The following is a 20995-nucleotide window of genomic DNA, read 5'->3' as shown; positions in this document are numbered from 1 at the left end:
CACTCAAGGCCAAAGCCTACAGATTCGGAAAGTTAAAACAGAAGCATCAGAGTTAATCCTCACACTCAAGGCGTTCAGCATTTCTAGAACTAAGCCAAAATTCTGTGAAAGGACAGGGTTGCCAATGCCCATGGTGTAAACTGTTCCCAAACTGTTCTCAGTTTGTTCTACTGAACTGCATGGCCAAAGAGAGAGGAAGTCCAGATATCACTCTTGAATTTTTTCTTTCTTTTTTTTTTTTTTTTTGAGACGGAGTCTCGCTCTCTCGCCCAGGCTGGAGTGCAGTGGCCAGATCTCGGCTCACTGTAAGCTCCGCCTCCCGGGTTCACGCCATTCTCCTGCCTCAGCCTCCGGAGTAGCTAGGACTACAGGCTCCCGCCACTGCACCCAGCTAATTTTTTGTATTTTTAGTAGAGATGGGGTTTCACCGTGGTCTCAATCTCCTGACCTTGTGATCCGCCCGCCTCGGCCTCCCAAAGTGCTGGGATTACAGGCGTGAGCCACCGCGCCCGGCAAGGGCAAAATGCCCCCACTCCGCTACCATCCTCACCAATATGCAAAAGTAGGTAAGCCACTCCTGTTGAAGGCCCCATGGAGAGCATTCAGTCCTTCGCCCATCCTGGTCCTGGTTTATGGCTGTGCTTGTATCGCCACCTATTGCTGGGTGCTCCGGGAAGACAAGGCTAGGTCTGTCCTGCTCATCATTGCACCTCCAGAACCCAGCACATGCCTAACTTAATACCCTTTCATTCATTGCATAAATGAAATATAAGGTCAATGGAGAAGAAATGTCTGGGAAATATATGGCTGGGAACTGACTCTGCTTTCATAGAGAAGACTTTGGAGGGTACTCCTTATACTAAGAAGGAAGTACTTCTGTTGGGATCATAACCTCTTTTTAAAACTAAGGTGATTTTTATCATTTTAATACCATTTGAAAGCACTGTAAAGCCTGGCTTTTTACTTATTTATTTATTTACTTTTTAAGAGACAGGATCTCATTCTGTCACTCAGGCTGGAGTGCAGGGGTGGAAACACAGCTCACTGCAGCCTTGAACTCCTAGACTCAAGTGATTCTCCTGCCTCAGCCTCCTGAGTAGCTAGGACTACAAGGTATGTACCACCGCACCTGACCAAGTTTGGCTTTTTTTTTTTTTTTTTTTTTGAGACGGAGTCTCGCTCTGTCGCCCGGGCTGGAGTGCAGTGGCCGTCTCTCAGCTCACTGCAAGCTCCGCCTCCCGGGTTTACGCCATTCTCCTGCCTCAGCCTCCCGAGTAGCTGGGAATACAGGCGCCCGCCACCTCGCCCGGCTAGTTTTTTTTTTTTTATTTTTTAGTAGAGATGGGTTTCACCGTGTTCGTCAGGATGGTGTCGATCTCCTGACCTCGTGATCCGCCTGTCTCGGCCTCCCAGAGTGCTGGGATTACAGGATTGAGCCACCGCGCCCGGCCAAGTTTGGCTTTTTAAATGATTCTTTCCCAGTTTTTATTTCAGAACAAAATGGCATATTTAAAAACCAACATTTTTCTTTCATACAAGTTTGAATATAATATGCATATATATTTGAAATATATAATCTTTTGAAAATACTAAAAGAACAGAGATCAGAGGATATCATTTTCATAATGTTTTTTTCAATTTTCATGAAAGTTGAAGAAGCTTAATATTTATATTATGAAATATTTGTTGGAAAATGTTTCTTTTTTAAATCAAGATTGTTTTTAAGGCTGGGTGCCGTGGCTCATGCCTGTAATCTCAATGCTTTGGAGGCCAAGGACGGAAGATCATTTGAGCCCAGGAGTTTGAGATCAGCCTAGGCAACACAGCAAGAACGTGTCTCTACAAAAAATCAAAAAATTAGCCAGATATGGTAGAACAGCCTGTAGTCCCAGCTCTTGGGAGGCCGAGGCAGGAGGATCACTTAAACCCAGGAGTTTGAGACTGCAGTAAGCTATGATCACAACACTACACTCCAACCTGGACAACAAAGCAAGACTCTGTCTTTAAAAAAAAAAAAAAAAGCTTATTTTAAAATATTGCTTAAATTATCACGTTAATCGTCTTTTAGTTGCTCCTCCAAAGAAATCTCATGATACAGTTTGTGCATGTGTTATATAAACATAATAACATTCAGCAGTTTCTCATGTGTCTTGTTTAGAATCTGCATCATGTTTAATGTTTGGTAAACCTCCTATAACGGCTTTTTTTTTTTTTTGAGACAGGGTCTTGCTGTGTGGCCCAGGCTGGAGTGCAGTGGTACAATCTTGGCTCACTGCAACTTCTGCCTCCTGGGTTCAAGCGATTCTCCTGCCTCAGCCTCCCGAGTACCTGGAACTACCAGCGCGTGCCACCACACCCGGCTAATTTTTGTATTTTTAGTAGGGACAGGGTTTCACTGTGTTGGCCAGGCTGGTCTCGTACTCCTGACCTCAGGTGATCTGCCAGCCTTGGCCTCCCAAAGTGCTGGGATGACAGGCATGAGCCACCGTGCCCGGCATAAAGGCTTTTTAAATACTAATATATTGTCCAAATTTTCTACCATTGAGTTAATCACCATGAAGATTTCCACCTGGTATTTGACAAAAGCAAGTCCATGGCAAATCCCTAGATAGAATAGTCAACCCTCACACCTCTGCATTGTATCCAAACAGCCTCTCCTCATTGGAAGGAGTGGCTGCACCACCCAAGCTTCCTGAGTTGGAAGTGTGTAGGTTTGACTCTTACTTTCTATTATCTGCTGGGTCTCCATGTCCTTGCCTTTCTCCTATTTATAAAACATGTGCCTATCTCCCTATGAGAAAGGAGAGGTGATCAGAATATTTCAAGTACTGAAATGAAATGCAAACAGGGCAATTTATGTGGTAAGTGGAAGTGGAACACGTCATGAAAGCTAAACCTGGGAGGAGAGATTGGAAGCGCCTCTCAGCCTTAGCAAAGGATTTCTAGATACAGGTGGCGGACACAAATTGCCTGTCCAGAGATTCACTCCATAACGAGACCAGCCATGTAGAACAGCCCCAGTGCCACCAGGGGACTGCCGCCACTGGCCCAGATCTTTGGGGCTCTGAGGCAGGCTGCAGGAATGACAGTCCTGCATTCTGCCACAACAGCCACATCCCTGCAGGGTATGGGGGACAGACAATGGGGTTAGTGCCATCAGCACCTTCATGCTGCCCCTGCCAAACCATCAGCCAAACAATGGGTAGAAAAGGAGGGAATAAGAGGAAGGAGGAAGTGATCTGAAATCAGGCATGGTAGGGGATGGGCTTGGGTAGGCAGAAAGGAAATGGAAAAGGACATCCATTTGTCTTCAGGATCTTTCTGTCATCTTTGGTTAACGATCAAGGGGCATGCAACAAGCAAAAGGATGGAAGAATTGAATCACACTCTATCTTGACCGTGCCTTTCTCATGTTTTCCCCCAGCTTCGTGCACTCAGATGCCCGTGAAAACACTGCACTCTTCTCCAGGCCCACACACAAACTGCACACACACACACACACACGCTTATGCTCGCACGCTTTTCCCAGTGTCTTATTTGCGTCTGTTCACCTCTGTGCTTAAAACGGAAATGACAGTAGGGAGGCTGTGCTGTGGACAGGGTGGTGATCTCGTTTCCCAGTATTTAGTTCCTGTATAAGATATCAGTTTTCCTGGACAGCACGGCAATATCACTCTCAAAGTCAAGATCAATTCTGAACATCTCCCTCGTACTAAGGAGAACCCATTTTTTCTCCTGAGTCATCATGCTCTCCGTAACAAACTTCCAGGACCTCTCACTGGGGACACAGACAGGTGTGGTGTTGCATCCAATATGGCATTTCCAAGCCAGTTTTCAGCACCCAAGCTCCCTGTTGGCTTGACAGTATCAAGCCAGGCCACTAGGCTAACTGCAGGACCCGCAGCTGCTAGTTTTATGAAAAATCTGGCTTCACGTCAGACTCAGATAGATCCCAGGGAGCAAGTTGAATAAGACAAAGTTCAATGAAGGCCGGGCAAGATGGCTCACACCTGTAATCCCAGCACTTTGGGAGGCCGAGGCGGGCAGATGGCCTGAGGTCAGGAGTTTGAGACCAGACTGGCCAACATGGGAAACCCCGTCTCTAGCAAAAATACAGAAATCAGCCAGGTGGCAGGCACCTGGAATCCCAGTTACTCGGGAGGCTGAGGCAGGAGAATCGTTTGAACCTGGGAGGTGGGGGTTGCAGTAAGCCAAGTGCGCTCCAGCGTGGGTGACAAGAGTAAGACTGTCTCAAAAAAAAAAAAAGGAAAGAAAGAAAGTAAAGAAGGAAGAAAGGAAGGAAGGGAGGGAGAGAGAGAGAGAAAGAAGAAAGAAAAAGAAAGAAAGAAAGAAAAAGAAAGAAAGAAAGAAAGAAAGAAAGAAAGAAAGAAAGAAAGAAAGAAAGAAAGAAAGAAAGAAAGAAAGAAAGAAAGAAAGAAAGAAAGGAAAAGAAAAGAAAAGAAAAGAAAAGAAAGAAAGGAAGGAAGAAAAAGAGAAAGAGCAAAAGCCAAAGCCAAATTACTGGGGGTTTTAAGCTTAGAGGAACGGAGCTGCTGAGGTTGTAAATTCAGGCAAACACTCTACACTAGAAAAACACCATAATGTTAGCACTGGAGCCTCTGGGAGAGGCGATGGAGACGCAGGTTTTGAGAGATGATTCTGAAGAAGTTGGAAGAGGACAGAAACAGCAGACAGCACTGCAGAGAGACTGCAGGCAGACTCCTTGGCAGGATCACCCTTGATTCCTCCAGGGTACCTGGCACAGGACAGGTGCCCAAGAAAAACCTGATGAGTCAATGAATGAATATGCGGTGACTGAAGCCTTCCCCGAAGAAGCAGAAGGTGGCAGGATGAGTTTCACATTCTTGAGAAAGCCTGTGCCTGCCTGTGGAGAGCCCATCCTTCTTGCATTCTTAAGCGGGTTTTCTGAACTCGTGTCCTGGGGAAGCAGAAGGCAGTTCTGAGGTTCACTGAGCTCGAACAGCGTTTTGATACAAACAGACCTGGGCCCACTGAAAGAGTTATGCACTTGGCCGGAACACCACCTTGAGTTCAGTCAGAAAGCACATCTGTGCCTCATTGATAATGTAATAACCTACATTACATTCTTGGCCGAGAGCACCTGTGCACGGCCCAGAAAGTCAGCCCAGGGCAACCATTCTGATGGAGGTGATATTAACAGCTCTCATTAAAACTGATGACTCTAGCGGTGCCCAGAAGCGAAGCTACAGTGAAGCGTCTGTCCACATTTCCATTACAAGCCCCCATTTTTGGAGATCATAACTCAACCATGAAAATATGCTTTGCATTGAACTGAAACCTGAAAAGAAAACTGTCACAGGGTAAAGAGAGTTAGACTTTTAGGGCTGTAAAATGTGTCAGTTGTCCATTACCATCTGTACACGTCCAGCTCCATGTTAGAAGGAATGTTCCTGTTTTCCTGCCCCTGTCTGGATGGTGGAAATGGAAGACCACATGAGGGTGGAGGACTCATTTCTGAGCTGGTCCAGAGGAAATCTGAATGTCTTAACTTTTATGCATATTGGGGATGCTAAGAGCTCTGTCATAATGGAAGTAACACTTGTATGACAATCATTTATCCTAGGTGTTGTTCTGTTTATTGTTACCTGTGCAAAACCAGCAAGCAAAGAACCCCTAGGGCTCAACCTGAGGCTTAAGGAGGTTACATAGGGCTGGATGTAACTTTCAACACCTTTCTCTGATGAAAGGGAGACCTGAAGGCATGCATTTCACTGAGGTAATTTGAAAGGACTCTTTTTTATTTTGACCAAAAAAAAAGATCTTGTGAAATGCATTCCTGTCATGGTTGGGCAGGTTAAAGCTCAATGGTCTATATATCTGTATCTCTGCCCCAGCTGGGAATGTAGAACAACTCTTACCCCTCCAGAAATATGAAGGATCAGGTTCATAGAAGACTTCTTGGAAAATATAAGCAGATTATTACTTCTGCTTTTTCTAACAAGTATTGCTTGGGAAGAAAAAGGTCATTATTGTCTTCAGTATCTTCCAGTCCTTTCTCTAAACACCACAAAAATTACATGAAGACTGGAATCAGATCATGCTGTTTCTCTGCTTAAAATTCTTCAATGGTTTCCTGTTGGGTTACAAATAGAATTCACATTCATCTCCATTGCCCATGAGGGCTGTACAACCTGGCCTCTCAAGAGCCTTGTGGCCTCTTGTCGTGCTGTCCACACCCAGTCATACTTGACTTTTTCCAGTTTCTCAGCTACATCAACCTTTTTTCTCCCACCTCAGGGGCTTTTCATTTATGAATCTATTTGCCAGTTATGTTTCTCTTCCCACACTCAGAACGGCTGGCCTCTTCATATCCTTTGAGCTTAAATGTCACCTCTACCTGCCTGCTCCATCACCTCTCTTAACAATCTCCATCTCAGCCCCCTGTTGGCTTCTTTTTAAAAATTGAGCACAGCTATTGTTTTACTAATCTGTTTTCGTGCTTGTCCTTTATCTATGGCCATCTAGAAAGCATGCTTCATAAAAGTAGGGGCCTTGGCCATTATTGTAGTCCCAGTGTCTAGTACAGACCACGTGCTCACTATTTGCTGAATAAATTGAGATTTATGTATTACATAATGCATTTTAAGTTTAAGCTTTAGTAGTCATTATTCTCTTTGAAGTATGTATAATAGAATAATTTCTCCTTGATTTTTGTATAACCTCCACTTTGCAAAGAGGAACTAGAATTCCCACACCAAATGACAGTCTTAGAAATTGGATGGATAAGGCAGACATGATGGCACACATCTGCAGTCCCAGTTGCTTCAGAGGCCAAAAGAGGAGGACTGCTTGAGCCGAGGAGTTCAAGGTTACAGTGAGCTAAGCAGGTTCCACTGCATTCCAGCCTAGGTGACAAAACAAGACCCTGCCAAGAAAGAAAAAGGAGGGAGGGAGGAAGGGAAGAAGGAAGGAAGGAAGGAAGGAAGGAAGGAAGGAAGGAAGGAAGGAAAATACATTGGATGGATAAAGAAATTCTGTTCTTTTACATCTTTCATCATAAAATTGTGCTGAACTTCTGCAAAGAGTTTGTGTACCTAACCAAGGTGCTCCCCATGCTTCTTGAACTTGTAGATCCCAGGTTCTTCACTAGATGTACTTCGAGCTCTGAATGCTGAGACCACAAAAAATATGCTCAGTATTTTGCAAACCTTAGAAAAGTAGATATAAGAACATTCATGAATGTTCCGACTTGGCCTGATTCACTCAGAACATAAAACTTTGTCCTGGATAGAACTGGCTCAAGACCCCACAGCTAAAAAAAAGCCATCTGAGACCTGTGCCCAAGCCTTCTGATGCTGGATCTATGCCTTAATTCAGGGAACTACTTCTGTCTCTGGAAAGGCAGGGTTCGTTAAGAATTAACAACCCATGATTCTCCAATTGAACTCTTCAAGCACTAGATCCTCATACTTTTGTATGACTGGCTCCGGAAGTTTCTTTAAAAATCCAGGCCCCATATTAGAAGTGGTAATACAATTCAAGGAAGCTGTCATTGTCAATCATCGCATATCCAGCAATTCTTTTTTTTTTTTTTTTTTTTTTTTGAGACGGAGCTTTGCTCTGATTGTCTAGGCTGGAGTGCAATGGCATAATCTCAGCTCACTGCAGCCTCCGCCTCCCAGATTCAAGCGATTCTCCTGCCTCAGCCTCCTGAGTAGCTGGGATTGCAGGTGCCCACCACCATGCCCAGCTAATTTTTTATATTTTTAGTAGAGACGGGGTTTCACCATGTAGGTCAGGCTGGTCTCGAACTCCTGACCTCAGGTGATCCACCCAGTCTCCCAAAGTGCTGGGATTACAGGTGTTAGCTACTGTGCCCAGTTCCGAAATACTTCACCTGATTCTTTTCTTCTCTGCCACTAGCTAAAATTTGGTTGACTGAAAGGAAAATAAGAAAAGGCTTAGATAAAATAAGAAGAATGTTTGCATAGGAATAAGACCTTTAGCAAGTTGCTTAGTCTCTAAGACTCGGTTTCCTAAGCTATAAAACGGGGATATAACCTGTATGACCTACCTCACAGAGTCCTTAAGACAATGAAGATAATGCATGTAGAGCACTTAGCACAATGTATACAAAGGGCCCAATGTTAGCTCCTACTGCTGTTGTATTAATATGAACAATTCCAATGTAAGAGAAGCTCTAGAAACAAGAGGGCTTTTCTTTTCTTTTTGGACAGGGTCTTGCTCTATTGCCCAGGCTAGAGTTCAGTGGCATAACCATGACTCACTGCAGCCTCAACTTCCTGGGCTCAAGTGATCCTCCCACCTCAGCTTCCCAAGTAGCTGGGACTACAGGTGTGCACCACCATGCCCAGCTATTTTTTTTGTAGAGATGATGTCTCACTATGTTGCCCCAGCTAGTCTTGAACTCCTAGGCTCAAGCGATCCTCCCACCTCAGCCTCCAAAGTGCTGGGATTACAGGTGTGAGCCACCATGCCTGACCTCTTTTCTTTTCTTTTAAAGGGAGGCTGGGAAAGCCAGAGAGCTAGTAGGAGCCAAGGCACGTAGAGAGTGAGGTAGTAGCATGCCTAAGGTACACCTCAGCAATTCCAGAATTCTGCTCCGAGTGGCCCTCCATCAAACTACTTCACCTCTCTGAAGCCTAGTTTGCTTACCTGAAAAGGAAATATAATACCAACTCTAACCTATTTCACCAGGTTGTCAAGGATTCAAATAAGACACACATCTGTAAATGCACTTTGCATCTCTTAATGGAAATGTTAGATATTGCTTTCACATATGTTACAGATAACTGGCTGTTGTTTCAATCAAGTCAGTGGTTCTAAACTTTGGCTGCAAATTAGAAGCACCCGGAAGCTTCAAAAAAATCCAAACACCCAGGCCACACCATAAATTAAGCCAGAACCTCTTCCGTGGGACCCAGGCCCAGTACTACTTTGTGTGTGTGTGTGTGTGTGTGTGTGATGGAGTCTCACTCTGTTGCCCAAGCTGGAGTGCACTGGCAAAATCTCGGCTCGCTGCAACCTCTGCCTCTGGGGTTCAAGCAATTCTCCTGCCTCAGCCTCCTGAGTAGCTGGGACTACAGGTGCACGCCACCATGCCCAGCTAATTTTTTGTATTTTTAGTAGAGACCAGGTTTCACCGTGTTAGCCAGGATGGTCTCAATCTCCTGACCTGGTGATCAGCCTGTCTAGGCTTTCCAAACTGCTGGGATTACAGGCGAGAGTCACCGCGCCCAGCCCCAGTACTACGTTTGTAAAGCTCCCCAAGTGATTCCAATATCCAACCAGCATTAAGAGTCAGGGAAAAAAATGTTTCTTAAACCTTCCCAATGATAAGGAGCCCCAGAGTCCCACCATACCTACAGAATCAGCCTTCAAAGGGAAGGGGGCGTGGAGTCTATTTTCAACAGGCATCCTTAGCTGACTCTTAACAGCAGGCAATTATGAGAAACAATGTGTTGAATCATAGTCTGAAAGTTGGAAGGGATCTTGTTTAAAGTCTTCACCCTTGAATCATCTCAAAACCATGTGAAACTTTATGAGTCCCATGAAGGAAAGGCCAATATGTGTTAACCCACTACATGAACAATAAATAATACGACTGTTAGCTATTTCTCTGTCCCGGAATCATCACCAGCCTTTCAGTTCCGTTCAGTTCCGTTCAGTTCCTGAACTTTCTAGTTCAGGAAATTTTGACTGACAGAAGAGATTTGCAACTATATGAAACTTTTCTGAATCAAACAATTTGGGATGCCAGGAAATGCATAGAAAGAATCTTTCATTTAAAAAGAAATATTCAAATATTGTGAAATAAAATAAGTTGAGCTTTTTGATGTGCACAAAGAGAACTGACCTCCAGATGGTACAGACACAACTAAATTTTTATTATTTTTCTTTCAAAAGGAAATATTGCACAGTTCTATAAAGTTTACCCTATTACTTGAAGCTCACATGGGAAAGATAGGCAGATCACATTTAATGTAAATAACATAGAAATAAGCTACTAAAAAATGTAATCAACTGCTGATATGCAAGTTGTAAAACTCTGCTCAACTCTGTGCAATTTCCCTCATCTACCATTTTGAGAGCATCAGACTGCCAGAATGGTTGGTCTATCAGCTTCTGCTGAACATTCTAATGTTGTCATTGAAAAGTTAAGCCCTGTGGAATTCCATTCCCTCTGGGGTCACATCTACCTGCATGGCCTAAGTAATTAACCTTAAAGTATTTTCTCCTTCCTGTTTCCTGCACTGTTTGAGTTCAGCCTTCATCTCAGCTTTGTTTGAGCCATAAATACTGTCAACATTAAGAGACTATATTTATTTCTAAGCTTTTTAAGAAGAAAGATAATGGAGATTGATTTTAATAAACAGATGAGTTTCAGATATTTGCATTTCCTTTACAATGGCTTCATATCAGTTACTCAGTTTTAAACTTTGTCAGATAAGGCATTGGGGAATAACAATGCTGGATCCAGTTTGAATTATGTCTTTGGAAATTATAGCCATTTGCTACATGTAATAAGTGCTTGTCTTAATGTGTATTCACCATGCCCATTTCTTAGTATCTCTTTTTATTTTTGATAAAGTGTTTTAATAGAGAATATCAATGTAGCCTACCTTTTAATAGTATGAAATAACAATACATTATTGCCAGGTTTGTTTACATTTGGAAAAAGTCCTTATCATTAATAAGAGGGTATACTATGAATGCTTGGAGTCCCATGTCCCGTGGAGGTGTGGCAGCTAATAGCTGAAATCTGACTTGTGAGGAGGAACTAGTGCACATGATACCTTGAGCAAGAACAGAGCTATGGGCACTCCCAGTCGTGTGCCCTCCCTCTCAATTGGTTTTGTCTTTTTTTCTTTTCTTTTTTTTTTTTTTTATGGGATACGATCTTGCTTTGTTGCCCAGGCTGGAGTACAGTGGCACAAATCTCCTAGGCTCAAGCAATCCTCCCACCACCACTTCTCAAGTAGCTAAGACCACAGGCACACACCATTATGCCCACCGAATTTTTCAAATATTTTACAGAGACAAGGTCTCACCATGTTACCCAGCCTCACACAATTCTCCCACCTCAGCCTCCCAAAGTGCTGGGATTATAGGGGTAAGCCACCACCCCCAACCTAGTTTCTTTAGGTTTGTAATTTTTCATACTTTCCTGTGCTTTGTTGAGTCATTTCATTGTTAGATTGCATGTTTGGATGAGGGCCCACTTTGATGGCCTCATTTTAATTTAATTACCTCTGTAAAGATCCTATCTTCAAATAAGGTCACATTCTGAGATATTCAGTATATGAATCTGAGGGGTGTGGTGGAGCACAATTCAACCCTCAACAGTAGTATTATATATGATTATTTTAAACATTGTTTCTATATCCTCAAATCATAGCTGATAAATGCAAATAGGTTTGTGGAAAGAAAACCTTAACTGTGACGGTGTTCTTTGGAACAGGACTTTACTGGTATTTGGCAGGGGAGTGGCTACCTCCCACAACTGTGAAAATGATCATCTCCCAGTTAGCTATCTCCCAGTGTACAACTATTTTCTGTTGCACACCATAGACTGATATACACTGATGTTATAGATTTGGCTTCTGTGCTCCTATAGCACAGCTGTAGGAGCTGTATTCTATAGCAAAAGCTGTATTCAATGGTGCAGAATTTCTCTTTTGGTTGCTGGGACAGAAAGAGGATGGACAGACTAAGACCTTTCTGGTATAGAGAAGGAAACATACTAGAAACAGGGAAGAGGGTGGCCAAGGTCACAGGACTAGTTAGTGGCAGCCCTGGAACTAGATCTTGGGTCTCCTGAATCATAAGCCGGTGCTCGTTTACCAAACCACGCTATCCTCCACCCCGGGTATCCCTCACCTTACCTGCTAGCTATCAAAACCACCCACTGCTCGCTAGCAATGTATGCTTTTCCTTACTCACTTTAATATTTTTAAAGTTTTTCTGTACTGAACTGATCCTAATTGCTAAGTAAGTGCATTACTGACACCCGTGAGCCAAATTAAAATTGGGCAGTTATGCCTTTGGTGATTGTTTCCCTAAAAACCTGTCAACCTCCTTAAAAATCTAGGCATCTAATTTACATAAGGTAGTGGGTTTCTTGATCCTTCAGATCCCATTTCTTGGCTAAAACTTGCCTTATCAGCCAGAATTGTAGATATATGCTCCGAAGTGGAAAAAAAAATTGTCTGAGATGTCAAACTAGTGGCAGTTAATGATTATTTTTGAAAACAAAATGAAACAAAAAGACTCTTACCTTCTGTTTTACCAAGTTCTTGGTTAATACACCATCACTGATATTAGAGGTTTGAATTTTAGATATCTTCTCCCTAATTCAGCCACTTTACAAATAAGGAAATGGTAGCCTGGGCAACGGCGTGTCCGAGGCCACTCAGTTAAAGAGAAATCTAGGGACAGGTCTCTGTCTCTGGGACTCTGGACATCTCATTCACAACTTTTTTTTTTTTTTTTTTTTTTTTTTGAGACAGAGTGTCACTCTTGTTGCCCGTGCTAGAGTGCAGTGGCACGATCTTGGCTCACTGCAACCTCCTGCTCCTGGGTTCAAGTGATTCTCCTGTCTCAGCCTCCCAAGTAGCCAGGATTACAGGCGCCCGCCACCACGCCCAGCTAATTTTTGTATTTTTAGTAGAGACAGGGTTTCACCATGTTGGTCAGGCTGGTCTCGAACTCCTGGCCTCAGGTGATCCACCTGCCTCGGCCTCCCAAAGTGCTGGGATTACAGGTGTGAGCCACCATGCTCGGCTCATCCACAACTCCTAATACCACTTCTACCGCTGCCTAATGGTTATGTTAGCACATTCCTAAGCTACAGGAAGTTTAATTTATTTTTCCCCACGAAGATAGGAGAAATACTAGCCCTAATGTTCCTTAGTGACTTGATGCTTTACCATGTAACTCTGTTATGTCACACTCACAATATTAATTTTAAAGAATAGACTGTGTTTTCCAAGAACGTGTACTTAATGTGACTATCCTCTGACTATTCACTGATGTTACCAACACCTAAACTTATTTGTGTAGGGAAATGCCATGCACATTAACTTTTAATATTTTTTAAGACTCTATAAAACTTTTGTTTTATTTTATTAAAAGGGAAATGTTTTTATGTTTCCTTTAGATGTCTTCAAAATTCATGTTTTTGTAACTTTTTTTCAGGGTTATCAAATCAGGTTAAACTAGATTAAGCCCCAGCGAAGGTGTTTCAGAGTTTGAAGCCTAGCAGATCAGCCAACTCTACAAAGTGTTCTCAGAACAGAGGACATTCTGAGACGTAGAGTCCATGCATGAACACTAATCCTAGAACATTAAACTTACCGTGTTAAATGGATTTCTGGATGTTTCTCTGTGGAAGTCTTGGACTAGTCCTCCCTTCCTTTTCTTGAGCCAAGAAAACTCTGAACCAGAACAATTCGAATTCAATTTGTGGAAAAACTATACTCAATGAGCCAAACCCTGGCTGGGAGTTTTGTAGGGGCGGGGAGAAAGGGGCATTTGGATCACTGTTGTATGTTAGTTACTAAAATATCTGGATTTCTATTTAAATGTTCTGAGATATATTTTCAAGCTTTGTTTCTGAGGGGCATTTGCAAGCTTCATTTTAAAGTCTGAGAACCCGAAGAACGAAACTTGCTTTTGTGTCATAGTTATTGTGTTATATGTTAAGCATTTGGAAGGGACCCCAGTGAGGCCTCAGGAAGCAGTTGCTGCCTCTCTTATCGTCCTGAAGGCGATTTGTTTTAAAGTTGATAATCCCTAGGGCTGTGAGAGTGTCCCACATCTGCCCTGAATTGAAAACAGATTCCCATTTAGAGCCTTACATCAGTGCTGCGGATTCATGCGATCTGAGTCAGAGAGGAAGTCAGAGACCATTTGAACGTATGGCCAGCAGCTCACTTCATGGAGGAACAAGATTGCAGGGTATGTAGGCTGTCTGTTTTCAAATTTTAAGACTGTTTTTAGGTGTCCTTCTGACATTTAGACTGGTATATTCAGGAAAGGACTATTGTGGGAAACAGGTATAAAGTAACTGTCAGTATCTAGGGATTTTCAGTGCTACTGATGAATCCATCAAAATTCCGAGGGGGCTAGGCAGCGACTGCTTCAGAATTCCTTCACCGGGCTTTGCCATTTTTGTGACTTACCATTCATTATATAAGATATATTTATATAATTATGTAGATATTTATTTTCCCCCAAGACTCTAAAAAAGGTTTTGTAAGCCAAGAAAAGTTTTTCCTGTTAAAGACCAGAGCTTTTCCAGCCTCTGCTTATCTATGAAAACTTTTTTAAAGATTTGCACACATGCTAAGAATGAAGGATGTAATGATGTACTTCATATTGCAACCCCCAGGGGATAGGGACCATCTGATTAACCATTTAGCATCTAATATTCTACTGAAGGAGTTTTCTTCTCAGGTTGCTGAACAACTTTGTTTCCGTCTTCATCTTCTCTGTAGAAATCGTATTCTATAGATTGTGAAGTTCTTTTCCTTTTTAATTAAAAAAGGGGTTTAGATTTGAGCTGAATGTGGGGGCTCATGCCTATAATCCCAGAACTTTGGGAGGCCAGGATAGGAAGGTTCCTTGAGCCCAGGAATTGGAGACCAGCCTGGGCAACATGGCAAAACACTGTCTCTACAAAAATTACAAAAATTAGCTGGGCATGCAACTGTAGTCTCAGTTACTTGGGAGGCTGAGGCAGGAGGATCTCTTAAGCCCAGGAGTTCTGGGCTGCAGTAAACTATGATCACACCACCGCATCCTAGCCTTGGTGACAGAGTGAGATCTTGCCTCTCTTATCTCTTCCTTTCTTCTTCCTTTTTAATTTTTTTTTTTTTTTTTTTTTTTTTTTGAGACGGAGTCTCCCTCTGTTGTCCAGGCTGGAGTGCTGTGGTGCGATCTCAGCTCACTGCAACCTCTGCCTCCCGGGTTCAAGCGATTCTCCTGCCTTGGCCTCCTGAGTAGCTGGGATTACAGGCACCCACCCCCATGCCCGGCTAATTTTTGTATTTTTCATGGAGACAGGGTTTCACCATGTTGGCCAGGCTGGTCTTGAACTCCTGACCCCAGGTGATCCGCCTGCCTTGGCCTCCTAAACTGCTGGGATTACAGGCATGAGCCACTGTGCCCAGCCTGACCCTGTCTCTTAAGAAAAAAAAATAGACGGATAGCTAGATAGATCGATGGATAGATAGAGATAGATAGATAGATATAGATAGATGGATAGATAGATAGATAGATAGATAGATAGATAGATTTGTTCATGACAAATAATTAAAGAGTACAGAGATCACGAGGTAGAGTCTGAGAGCCCAACCACTTGATGCATGGGTGCTGAGCCCCAGCCTGGCCTGAGGGCCCCTCCTGCCCCTTCTCTGCTTCTGGCCTGGGCTTTGGTGAGTTGAGGCCTCTCAGATGGGCTTCTGGAAGGCTGCTTTGCTCACTACTGTCTCTGAGGAGCTGAGAACAGTGCCTGGTACTGTCGGTGCCCAATCAATACTTGTTGAATGAAAGTAGAATTAGGGAAGGGAACTCTAGAAGAAACGTCAGTTCGGGCATTTAGCCTTTGCTTGGGCAAATTTCTCCTCGCTGTCTTGGTAGGATAGCAACCAGAAGGAGAGACTGGGTCATTGAGAGAAAAGTGTTTGACTGCCAGTCAAAGCAACTGTGTATGAAACATAAAATTCCACGGTCATGGGATGAACAAAGCAAAAAATATCTGAAATATGAGTTGTGAGAGGTAACAGTCATGCCCTAGAGGGTATTCAGGAGTCCAAGGGAGGCTGGTAAATGGGAGAAAGTGAACAGACATGGCTGGCAGGTTCTCCCTTCAACTTGGGGCAGATGGGCTCATCAAAAATGTTCCAACAGAACAAAGCCTCCTCTTGTTACATGCGCTTCCCCTGGTTTCGGAAACAATACGTTCAGAGCAGCCCAGTTGGCAGGTAATGTTTTCAGTCCAAATGCCAAAACTCTGGTCCCTCTTGACTGGTTGCCCGCAGTTCTTTAAAGAGGGAAGGTTTTTTCAGGTGCCAAAATTTGACTGCAAACTGTGTCATGGGACTATGCCCTCTTAATCCCAGCAAGACAGAGGCTTTCTTTTAGAAAAGGAAGCAAGCACATTTGGGTTTTTGTGCTGAGGATGCAAAATGATGTATTGATCAACTGAGACAGAAAGGGGAATTATCAGCCTTAGGAATATCGTTCCTGTCCTAAGGAGACAAGGGAATGAGCCTTGAAATCTATAGAAACAGTTCCAGTTCAGACAAGCTTCCTTTGTGGGAGATGATTGCATATATATCTTATTTTAACTAACCTAGTTAATCTACCTGATTAAGTTATCAACCTCAGAAGTTTGGGGAGAAAATAAAATCAGCGTGGCAGAGACTTCCACAGTGATACCTGGATTATAAATTTACTATTACCTCGAAAATCCAGATCCGAAATCTCTCTGCCTCTTTTCCAGTAACAAACTCAGCATATCTTCATTTAGGGCAATATCCTCTTGCCCTGCCCCTCCTCTAATTTACAGCCCCATATTTGGACACCAGGGATTCAATGACCTACCGCCAAGGCACCAATGGGTGGTGCCACCATGCCAATTCACAGAATTCATGGCTCTTCAGAAGTTTTGTAAGCCATTGTTTAGAATTCAGAACACATTATCACCCAGAAACAAGGTTAGGCTCCCAGCTCTACTCCTGAATGCAAATTTATCCTAAAATACAGAGACTTTGCTACAAGCATCTGGAAAAGGGAAGAAAGAACTTCCATCATACTGTTTAATGGCATTGGAGAATACATTTTACAATGACCTGTAATAATGTTGTCGAGAGCATTTTTAATATCCTTGAGAATTCATTCTTGGCCCTGAACATCATTTGTTTCTTGGTCTGGACCCTAACCACCTATTCTAGGTGCTTTGTCTCCTGCTGCTTCCTTGAATGGTACCCTAGGCTGAAGTCCAAGAAAATTATTTGCATGTACTTTTCCACTTGTGGTTTCTTTTGCCTAGACTGTCTTATTCCTCTTCTAATTCCTTGCAAACTCTTGATCAGCTCAAACATTCACACAGTTAATACTCTCTGATGCCCCCGGTCAAACTTCCCCCTCTCTACTCCCTTGGCCACAAACCCCTCTAAGAAAATTTTGCAGACAACTTCAAGTGATTCCTCCACTGACCTTCCAAAATTTCAAGGACCCCAGTTCAAAAATCTGCCTAGGAAATATTAGAAATTCCCCTCCCTACCTCACTTGTATTTCCATAAGATCTTATAAGTACTGCTACGTATTTACATTAATCACATTATATTGCAATTATTTTGGGGCATGTGGTCTCACTCTGTCACCCAAGCTGGAGTGCGGTGGCATGATCATGGCCCACGGTAGCCTTGAACTCCTAGACTAAAACAATCTTCCTGCCATAGCCTCCCATGTTGCAGGGACTACAGGCATGCACGATCACAAACCAGCTGATTTTTTATTATTTGTAGAGACAGGGTTTCACCATGTTGCCCAGGCTTATCTCAAACTCCTGATCGTAAGCAATCCTACTGCCTCAGCCTCTCAAAGTGTTAGAATTTCAGGCATGAGCCACTGTGCCTAGCCTACTTCTACTTTTTTGTGTGGGAGGAATTATGAGTAGTGGGAAGAGACTGGAGCTTAGAGTTAGCGTGTATACGCACCAACGTTGGCTCTCTGATTTCCAGTTGTGTGGCCTTGGATAAGTTGATTATCTCTCCATTTTTGCTTTTCTTCTTCATTTGTAAGATGGGAGTAATACCTGCCTTTAAGGAGTTGTAAGGATTAAATAATAATCCATCTAAAAGCCCTAGCCTAGTGCTTAAGCCATACAAAGGGAAAGATAAATGTTAATAAAATATGAATCTAAATTTGAAATGGTGGACATAGAACTCTGAAGCCAGAAGGAACTTGCGTCTCTTCTGTCCAACCTTGGACTCTCTCCTTTTGTGACTCACCCCCTTCTGTTTGAGGCAGCATGTCAATAGGCTGGTGTTACCTTTTTACAGCCACTTCTCAGATCACTTCAGTGACTAAAATAAAATAAAACTTAGGAGAGTAAGAGAAAAGAGAAACAGCGCCCAGTTGATTTGTAAGTATGAGAAAGAAAAAGTAAGCTAGGATGGAGGAAGAGAGAACAAAGTACATGCAAAGGAAAAAGGGAGAGGATGATGAGAAAGCTGAGGGCAGGTAGTAGCAAAGGCAGAGGGAGAGGAGAAACTGCACTGCTGGTAAATTACACTTCCAGGATCATAGAAGAAGCACTTATTCATTTAAATATATACACCTGCGAGTGCACTCCTGTGCATTTTTTACCCAAGAAGTGCCTTGTGTAGTTCCAAGTACTTCACACAAAAAATCTTGGTAGCCTGACACGGTGTCTTGCACCTGTAATCCAAGCTACTTGGGAGGCTGAGGCAGGAGGATCACTTGAAGCCAGGAGTTAGAGACAAGCCTGGGCAACATAGCAAGACCCTCATCTCTAAAAAAAAATAATAATGATGATAATTATACATTACTAAAACTTACATACCATTTATTATGTGCCAGGCACTGTTCTAAGCTCTTTAGAAATATTAACTCATTTAATCCTCACAACAACACTGTGTGGTAGACGCATAAAAATCCCTATTTTACTGATAAAGAAAGGAGACACACGAATAGTCCTATAACTAGGATATATGGGAGCCAATATTTGAAATCATAGAGTCTGCCTCCGGAGCCTTGCACTCTTAATCAAAATGACAACCATCATGCAGAAATGCACCTGCAATGGAGGTGGCTCCTGGCATGGGTCAGGTGGTCAATGTGGCCACTACAGTCAACAGCGCAGTAAAGTCCAGCCTGGTGGACATTCCCACGGATATACGTTCCAAAATACCATGCTACCACCTGAGAAGTTAGAATGGTAGAATTGTATGGCCTGGAGAGACACTGGGTTCACTGTGCTCAGACCAGCCAGCTGCTTCTGCTGAGAGTGCCAGGAAAAGCTGGACGCAGGGTCACCGGTCAGACTCTCTGGGGACAGACATAGGGCAGAAGTGAGTTGACCTCAGCCTCCCATATAATCCTTTTTCCAGGTAATGTCCAGGAAATTCTACAAAAATTCTTTCTGAAAGTTTGCAGACATTATTATGTTGACACTCCAATAGTTTTCCAAATATGAACATAAAGACAATTGTGCTTTATTTTTAAGAACCGTCTATTTTGACCTTCTTTTAAAAGAGACAAAATATGCAGGGTTTTGTTTTGTTTTGTTTTTTGAGACAGAGTTTCACTCTACCGCCCAGGCTGTAGTACAGTGACGTGATCTCAGCTCACTGCAAGCTCCGCCTCCCAGGTTCAAGCGATTCTTCTGCCTCAGCCTCCTGAGTAGCTGGGACTATAGGCATGTACCACCACACGCAGTTAATTTTTGTATTTTTAGTAGAGATGGGGTTTCACCATATTGGCCAGGGTGGTCTCAAACTCCTGACCTCGTGATTCGCCTGCCTCACCCTCCCGAAGTGCTGGGATTACAGGCATGAGCCACCACGCCTGGCCTTGTTTTGTTTTTGTTTTTGTTTGTTTTTTTGTTTTGTTTTTTGAGACAGAGTCTCGCTCTGTCACCCAGGCTGGAGTGCAGTGCATAATCTTGGCTCACTGCAACCTCTGCCTCCTGGGTTCAGGCGATTCTCCTGCCTCAGCCTCTTGAGTAGCATTATAGGCACCCACCACCATGCCCGGCTAATTTTTTGTATGTTTAATAGAGACAGGGTTTCACCATGTTGACCAGGCTGGTCTCAAACTCCTGACTTCAGGTGATCCACCAGCCTCGGCCTCCCAAAGTGCTGGGATTACAGCCGTGAGCCACCGCACCCGGCCGGGAGAGGCTTATTAAATGTCTGCCCACATCTTGGTCTCCATTATTTTTTTCTCATTACAGCCTGGCTGGGGAACATCTTACCTAAAAACTCATTCCTGCAAAATTCTATTTCCTTTGAAGCATTTTTAGGTCTTTTCACATGTCCTCGAAATAAATACTGAATTAAATTAAATTTTAATTTTAATTTAATTTACTTTTAAATTTAATTTAAATTCTGAATAAAAGGCCTTACATAAACTGACTAAAAAGAGCTTAACCATGCAAAAGCAGGTTAAATAGAACAAGGCACGTTCAAGTAGACAAAACAATCCCATCATTAGAAAAAAGAAAATTCTGGGCCCACTTCAGCAGCACATATACTAAACACTAGCATGGCCCCTGTGCAAGGATGATGTGCAAATTTGTGAAATGTTCCATATATTTTTTAAATAGTTAAAAAAATCTGCAAGTGCAATAAATACGTAATATAAACACTAAATTAAGTTAGATATGCCCTTGGAGGAACTAATTATTTTCATCGTTAAACTGCTCCCAAATGCCAAGAAAATATAGAACACTAAAATGAAACCTAGACTCTCAAAGGTCTAGAGGTTGAATTTTAAGCAAAGTCTTCATTGAGCAAATGAACCTTTTTTTTTTTTTTTTTTTTAAATGGAGTCAGAGTCTCGCTCTGTTGCCCAGGCTGGAGTGCAGTGGTGCAATCTCAGCTCACTGCAACCTCCGTCTCCTGAGTTCAAGCAAGTCTCCTACCTCAGCCTCCCAAGTAGCTGGGGCTACAGGAGCACGCTGCCATGCCCGGCTAATTTTTTGTATTTTAGTAGTAACGGATTTCACCATGTTGCCCAGGCTGGTCTTGAACTCCTGAGCTCAGGCAATCCACCCGCCTTGGCCTCCCAAAGTGCTAGGATTACAGGTGTGAGGCACTGCACCCAACCGAGCAAATGAATCTTTAAGAAACTGGTTTTAGGCCACCTGGCTACTTGGCAGGGCTATTGTGAGGATAATATGAGATTTAATGAATGTAAATCTCCCAGCCTAGTGCCTAGCATGCAGTGGACACTCACT

The 20995-nt window shown here is 43.0% G+C and overlaps 1 protein-coding gene and 1 pseudogene across 1 annotated transcript in view; both read left to right on the top strand.

The window, feature by feature from the left end:
• Positions 1-20995, top strand: part of SASH1 (SAM and SH3 domain containing 1) — a 347031-nt gene that overhangs the window by 47834 nt on the left and 278202 nt on the right. The gene's annotated exons all lie outside the window — the stretch shown is intronic.
• LOC116275543 lies at positions 20220-20353 on the top strand (annotated as a pseudogene).

This window comes from Papio anubis, chromosome 6 (assembly GCF_008728515.1).
Source record: "Papio anubis isolate 15944 chromosome 6, Panubis1.0, whole genome shotgun sequence".
NCBI lineage: Eukaryota > Metazoa > Chordata > Mammalia > Primates > Cercopithecidae > Papio > Papio anubis.
Note: the sequence above shows the minus strand (reverse complement) of the source record. Positions and strands in the feature narration are given on the sequence as shown.